Source organism: Arachis duranensis, chromosome 9 (genome assembly GCF_000817695.3).
Source record: "Arachis duranensis cultivar V14167 chromosome 9, aradu.V14167.gnm2.J7QH, whole genome shotgun sequence".
NCBI classification, from domain to species: Eukaryota; Viridiplantae; Streptophyta; class Magnoliopsida; order Fabales; family Fabaceae; genus Arachis; species Arachis duranensis.
Genome location: NC_029780.3, coordinates 5,348,552 through 5,356,180, shown reverse-complemented (window position 1 = coordinate 5,356,180; position 7,629 = coordinate 5,348,552). Strand labels below are relative to the sequence as shown.

The following is a 7,629-nucleotide window of genomic DNA, read 5'->3' as shown; positions in this document are numbered from 1 at the left end:
TCTGTGACATGTCATCTTTTAATTGGTTGCTATGTTAACTATGGTTAAATTATTGGTAATTAAATTATAGTCCAAAGTGGGTGATTATGTAATTAAATACCTCCAAATTTAATTTCAATGCCATTCAGAAATCCCATATCATTATCACCATCACTATCATTATCATCATCATCATCATTATTTTCATCTTCTTTTTCGTCTTCTCCTTCTACACTATCATCATAAAAAGTCATCATAATCGATTTCACGTTCTTAAATTTTAAGATTTTCTGAATTTCGCAAACGTAAACTTAGTCTCACTTGGGCTAGGTTCACAAAACAAAAGCAGTTTTTATAACTAAACACAAAGAACACAAAACACAGAACACGACCTTACTTGAACAGGATCTGTTCTATAGGCTCCTACATCTGTATCCTTGAGTTCTAAGAAGACAGGAACCAAAGTCTAGCGGATGAACTATGACCGTGAGGTCAGAGTGTGATTAATTGTTCCAAAGCGCATGCCATCTGAACGGTGGAGGATCGTTCGCGCTACAACCTTGTGGTCGAGATGGTCTCACGGTGTTCTGACAGACTCAAATCTTTTTTCCCTAGCCATTTAATTAGTTATTTTCTCTAAATACTTATTTACTGGTTCATCAAAATATGAAACACCCAATGAGTTGATTTTTTCTTTCAATTTCAGAGAGAGATGGGACCGGGGTAAATTGAATTTCTACACAATAATAAAAATATAACTTTATTTTTAATGTTTATAGAAATTATATATTTATCCCTCTTATAAAAATATTTAATTACAAAATTACCCTACTTTAGTCAACATATTAACTCTTATTGAGTTAAATTAACTCAAACTAAAACTAAGCATTCAATTAAAGCATGTCACGTTACGAGGGGTAATTTACATGTTAAAATAGAGGGGGTTGGGTAGAACTCACCATATATATAATATATATCATTACAAGAAAATAGAGTTATTTTGACACTTTATTTTTTAACACCATAATTAAATGTCAAAATTAATATATATTTTTGACAAATATCACAAATGTCAAATTTTCTATATTTTCTTGACGAAAAATTTGATCGTAAAAAATTACTCCTCAATTTTGACACTCATTTGTTTTCAATTTACTCTACTATTTTTTTTCTTCTTTGGGCTCTGTTAATTTTGACATCACACTGCTCTCAGTTTAGGATTATACTACTCATTCTTTATCTTCAAAATCTCAATTTATTCTTTAGTTTCAAGATCACATCTCATTCTTTGTTAAAATTTTTTGTTGAGAATATTTTATAGTCAATAAGTGTCAAAATAAATAGTATTTTTGACAATTAATAAGTATCACAGAAAATATATTCTCAAAATTTTCTAACAAATTATTTTTGACAGCCAATATTTATCAAAATAAGATTTAAATTTTTTTCACAATCGCTTATATGTTAAAAATACTATTTTTGACAAAACTTTTATTAACATATTTTCATAGTTAAAATAGTGTCAAAATTTGTTTTTTTGCATACTGAAACAATTGCAGTATAATTTCTTTTGGGTTATATATTAGAAAAACATTATTCTTAATTAACAAATATTAGTCCTTCGTATTATTATAGTATGCTATAAACTAACAAATCATTTTCTCCAACTAACATTTTTAATTAAATGCAAGAATTATTATTTAATTTGTCGATACTATTCAAGAAAAAATAAAGTATTTAAATTAACCTTTTGCTTAATACATAAAAAATAAAACTCATTTAATTTTAACACAATCTATCATTTATAAAATAATAATTATTTTGCTAATTATTATTCAAATAATTATATTATTTAGTTAAAACAAATTTGTTAGATACTATTTAATTTGGCGAAAAGTATAAGCATCATATTAGTCCAACCATATTTAATTTCAACAACTATATTAGTTTCAAAGTAGTTTATACTTGATATAAGCCTATACCTAACACCTGGTCTATATATAATATATAGGTGAATGTTATGGTCCTAAAAAATTGGTACTTATTTATTAAAAAAGATTAAAAATTAATATTTAATTTAAATAATATAAAAATAAATTATTTTTAAAAATTTAAAACTTATCACAAATAGTAAATTAAGCAAAAATTAGACAACAATTAATAAGCACCATAAAATTCCCCTAAACCCTAATATATATATATATAGTTGATAGTGATGATAATATTTTATTATATAATATGAATATGTTCTATTATTGCATAATGATATGATATAAAGACATGCTATGCATGCCCAAAGGCAAAGTCTATGTGTCGGTTGTTCATTGTTCAATCGCTTCAACAAAACACAAACACTCGAATAGATACAAAATGGTCTCAATTTCATAAATGTCTTTTTTTGAAAATAAATAAACAAATTCATAAATTCCAAAAGTACATAAAAAGACAAAACATATAGTTTAATTTAGTCTTCTATCTACGGCCTAAAAATCCGATCAATATTAATGTGCTTTTCGTGCCTCCAAGCATTTTTTTAAAATTCATTAATTAATATGCACGCCAATATATATGGATGCACTTTATTTTTATATTCAAATTCATGCAATGCATGCATGATTATTTATATTGATTAAAATAAATCTAGATGCGATTATATAGTAATTAAATATATGCTCGATCGATATATATTATAAAGTATTATATATAAATAAAATATTAAAAAGAGCATATACAAGAGAACAACTTCTTTCTATTGTACACATTTTAGTACTTCATTTTTTTTTAACTTTAACAAAATATTTTCACCAAAATCATATTCCGTATCTTCATTATATTTTGATAATATTGACACCTTAATTGTACATATATTATAAATTTTTTAATAAATACGACATAAACATGTATCTAAATTAACGGAAATAAATTAAATATTGCTATTAATAGTCGTGGTTCAAAACAGTAGCGTAAAATCTCATAAAACAATTATGAATACAACTATGATTATATAATTTTCCAATTAGATAAAAAAATTCAGAATTTGGATCCTCTAAATTTTATATTTTTATTTTAGAGGATAAAGTAAGATTTTTTATCATTGAATATTTTTTTTCTTATATTTTTTCTTGATTTTACCTATAAAATAAATAGTAATAAATCATACTTTACCTTTTAAAGTAAAATTCAAAATTTAAAAAATACAAATAAAAAAATTCGTTACATTTCTTAAAAAAAATCCATGAACATTGAATCATATATAATTGCCTACTACTCTAAATGACTTCATTACTTGATTCGCTATGATTACTACTCTTGTGTAAATTCTCTTCAGTAGTTCAGTGTGCTCATATTCATTCTAGTTCTATTTTTTTATTGTCAAAAAATCTTCTCTGCATATCTATTCTTTTCTGCCCTCATTATTCATTCATTTTGATGAATTGTTCATATATATACTGCTTCATCATCTTCAAGCTTCTCCATTATTGAAATATGGTCTAGCATGCACTAAATTTAACCCTAACGAAAATTAAATCATAGTTTGATATTATTTGATTTAACCTTAATAAACTAAATCATAATTTGATATTATCTTTCATAGTCTTTTTATATGGGGATTTCATAATCTCCAAACAGAAAATACTTCAAATTCGAAATGGTTATTAATTTAATTTACTTTGCAAATTTCCAAATTATTTAGAAGGATGTGGGCCCTGAATTATTGACTATGGAAGAATTAACATGACATGACAAACTATAATTCTGAAAATCGGGTCGAAGCTGTGAAATTTTCACTCTATAGTCTATACAGACTACAAACTTCTTTTAATACAGGCATTGATTGAACAATTATTTTTCAACTTAATTATTATATTATTGGATATCGTGTCTCTCATACAATGACAGAAAGAATTACAAGACAAATTAGGAACTGTTTCAGGGTATGAATTACGAATAGCTAGGGTGATGCGTGATAGCTAGTAATAAACTAGTAATAATAACAATAAAAATTCTTATCAATAATCTATCGCTGTAACTAATTTGGGTTGGTCGAGTGGTCAGTTCACTCGTCTGTTTAAGCAAGTATCGGGGGTTTGGATCCCACTTTGTACATACAGCAACCCATTGGCCAGCGACAAACCCTTTAAATGGAGCTCAGATTCGCGACAGATTAATTTTTGACCTATCGGGTTAGGAGATATCGTGAAAAAAAAAAATCTATAGCTATTAGGTCCATTTTGTTATTTACACTAAGTTGTTTTGTGCCCTAGCTTCATTTTGGCCTCTTGTTATTGGAAACATACGATTGAAGATTAGATTCCGAACTAGACTCTGTAAATTCCTTTTTCATAGGATTTTCAGTTATATATATCATAAATACAAGATTTAATTAGCATGTGGCACGTTAAAGTACAAATTTAGGGTTATTAAAGACAATTGAAACGTATTTAAAACTTTGGAGATGGAATTGAGAATAAATTAATTAAATAATTTTAAAAATCATATCCCTAGCTAATTTCAATTTTTTCCCCAATTTTCTTTCCAAAACGAGACAAATAGGTTAACCAAGTTGATTTACTAGCATATTAGCTAAATTCATAGCCCATTTTACAAGAAGTATAAATGATCCCACTTGCTACTATACCCAGGGACGGTTCCAAGGCTAGTGGTGTGGGCGCAAGCGCCCCACTACAATTTAGATTTGTTTTGAGTAATATATGATCATAATATTTATTTGTTTTTATCAGATTATTAAATTTGACCCCACAATCATTTTTTATTTAACTTTTGGTACTTAATTGTTAATTTAAAAATTTTATATTAGATATTCGTTAGAATGATCAATTATCAGATTTAAATAAAATTAGTGTTCTTTTTAAAAATCAACTCAAAAGAATATTATTTATTTTCTTTTCAAATTAGCTTTAGTAACTATATTAATTGAAAGAATTTTTTTAACTATGAATATCAATAAGAGTTGACTTCTAATTATATTGGGAAGTGAATTTCTAAATAATTGTTTAGTAATATATACATATGAAAAAAGAGAAATTTTGATGGTAGTGTTAAGAAAAAAATTACTTAATTTTTTAAAAATATAAAACCTAAAATAATAGAATTTTAAATTATATATTATTATTTAAATTACTATTTTAGTGTTTTAATTTGTATATTAGATATTTTGAAGGTTAATCATATTTTATACTCTTACTACCAAAATTTTCTAGATCCGTTACTGTTTATACCTATACTTTTTTTTCAAATAATGCTAAAGTTAGTAGAATTTATTTTTTGGTCAGTCATTAACTAGTAATATTTAAAAGTATGAATTAGTAGTATTTAAAAGTATGGATTAAAAATGTGTTGTTAAATTATTAAACTAAAAAAATTATATTAATAATTAAAAATATTTGTTAAAAATAATATATTCTGTTGATTTTTAAAAAAAGCACATGTTGACAATTAAAGTTCGAAAAATAAATTAAAATAGGATCAGAAAATAACATTAATTTTAATTTAGTTTAGTAAAATAAAAATTCTTAAAATTGATGGCGTTGCAAATGAGAAAGGAAAGCTTAATAACAATAATTTATTGTATATAATGGGGACATTTTTAGCTATTGATAGGATAAATTTTATTACAAGTCTATCTCTTATGGATAAGGTTTCTCCAAAGAGTTTATAAATATGAGATATTTTTTACTTCATGAATTAGTTTTTAAAGTTGATTTAGCAGCCCACATAATCTCAATTTTAATATAGTATCAAAATTTATTCGATCCATTATTATTGGGCCACCTAACTACAATGTTCACGTTCCAGACGATCGCTCGAGACCAGGGACGAACTTAGGTAGTATAATAGGGGACATTTGCTCCACTCTCAGGACAAATGACTAATTTAAAATAAACAATAGAAATGTTTATCAAATTACAACAATGAAAAAATTGATACTTGGATATCTTATTTTATTATCTATATAAACCGTGGGAGCCAATCACGATTCTTAGTTATACATAAACCGTGGCTGGAAGGAAGGTTTTACTAAAAAAAAAATGTTAACGTAAACCGTGGTAGGTAGCCACGGTTTATCCTTTGTGAATGAAAGAGAGAAACCGCTGGAAACAGTCACGGTTTATAAAGATAAATATGAATAAAACGCGGCTGACAGCAACGGTTTATGAAAGACCTCCAATGGGCATAAACCCTTGTAAGCTAGCACGGTTTATGAGGATGGAAAATTTATATATAGGTGAGTGAGATTCAAGCTGGTGAAGAGATCATTATCACAATGTCAAGTGAGGAAGAGAGTGTTCTTGTCTTAGTGCATTGCTTTGGAAAAATCAAAAGAAGCAAAAAATATGGTGTGAAGTTCACAGACAGAGAAACATTGAGTGTATTCATTAGTTCATCAAGCACTTTGTCGGATGTGAAGAACAGAATCTTGCAGAAGTTTGGGGTATTTGGGAGCAAGTCGGTGAAGAAGATATTCTACAAGATTTCCATCGCTGTAGTCTCGAGCGGTGTTCAGTATGATACGTTCGTGTTAGCGGCTGACGAAGATATTAGGGTTCTGTTTCATTGCATTAGGAGTTTTTCGGAGGTCAGAATACACGAGCTGTATGCGAAGTTGGAGGTTGCCGTCGATAGTTCTGGGGCATCGGCTCCTGTTCATAGCTCGACTGCTGCAGGCGATGCGTCTTGTTCGATGCCTGTGGTCCGACCATCTGTTCCGCAGGTTGCATCACCTTCCTTCGCGGCTGATTTAGGACGAACGGAGGCAGTTGGTTCTGTACCTTTGCCTAATCAAGGGGTCTGGTAGCAGGCATTTGAGGGGGACTCAGGTCGTGCCATAGTTGATGAAGATCAAAGCTTCGGGGAACCTGATCGAGTAGAGAATGCAATGCGGGATGAAAACTCTGACCAGGAGCCTGTAAATATCTTTAGGGACAACGATGATGACACAGGTGCTAATCCACATGCACAACAAGCGCCTTCAAGTTCTGGGACACAGCAGTACCCTCCACACTTCTCCACTCTAAACTTGGAGGCTCTGGGTGAACACCCGGCAGGAGTTGTTACAATTGGGATTCATCTACAGAATTTCAGAATTTCAGATTGGGCAATTTCAATTGAGACAGTTTAATTAGTGTTAACGTGCTTATATTGTTTTGTGTTAATGTGCTTATATTGTTTAGACAAACTAACTCGGTCAAATACATCATGAAACATATTTAATAGTCACATACATAGGGATAAGATACAACACCGGATAGCAGAATAAAAGTTTAAACATGGTTCCAAGAACATAATGAAACAAAGTACATAGAAAAAGAAAAAACACAGATAACTAATCAGAATCCTCAATCGTGTCACTGTCATCATCGTCGAACTGACCAAGAAGGTGACCTCCAGTGCCACATAAAGGAGCACGACGAACCCTCCTCGGTCTCTGATCCACCTGTGGCACCGGTGCCTGAGACGGAACAGCGCTGAATGCCGAAGCTGGGGTCCCTCCTAACGCAAACCATGGGTCAAATGGAGGAGCTGCAGGCTCGTTCAGGTCAACCGGCAACTAAGACTGAACATCATGAACCGGTGGCTGGTGCTCGGCATACTGCGAATGAACCTCAGGCATCTGTGGCCTATAATGAG

The 7,629-nt window shown here is 29.5% G+C and overlaps 1 pseudogene; it reads left to right on the top strand.

Moving 5' to 3' along the window:
• Positions 1–366: 366 nt before the first annotated feature.
• LOC127741875 (uncharacterized) lies at positions 367–576 on the top strand (annotated as a pseudogene).
• The last annotated feature ends 7,053 nt before the right edge of the window (positions 577–7,629 follow it).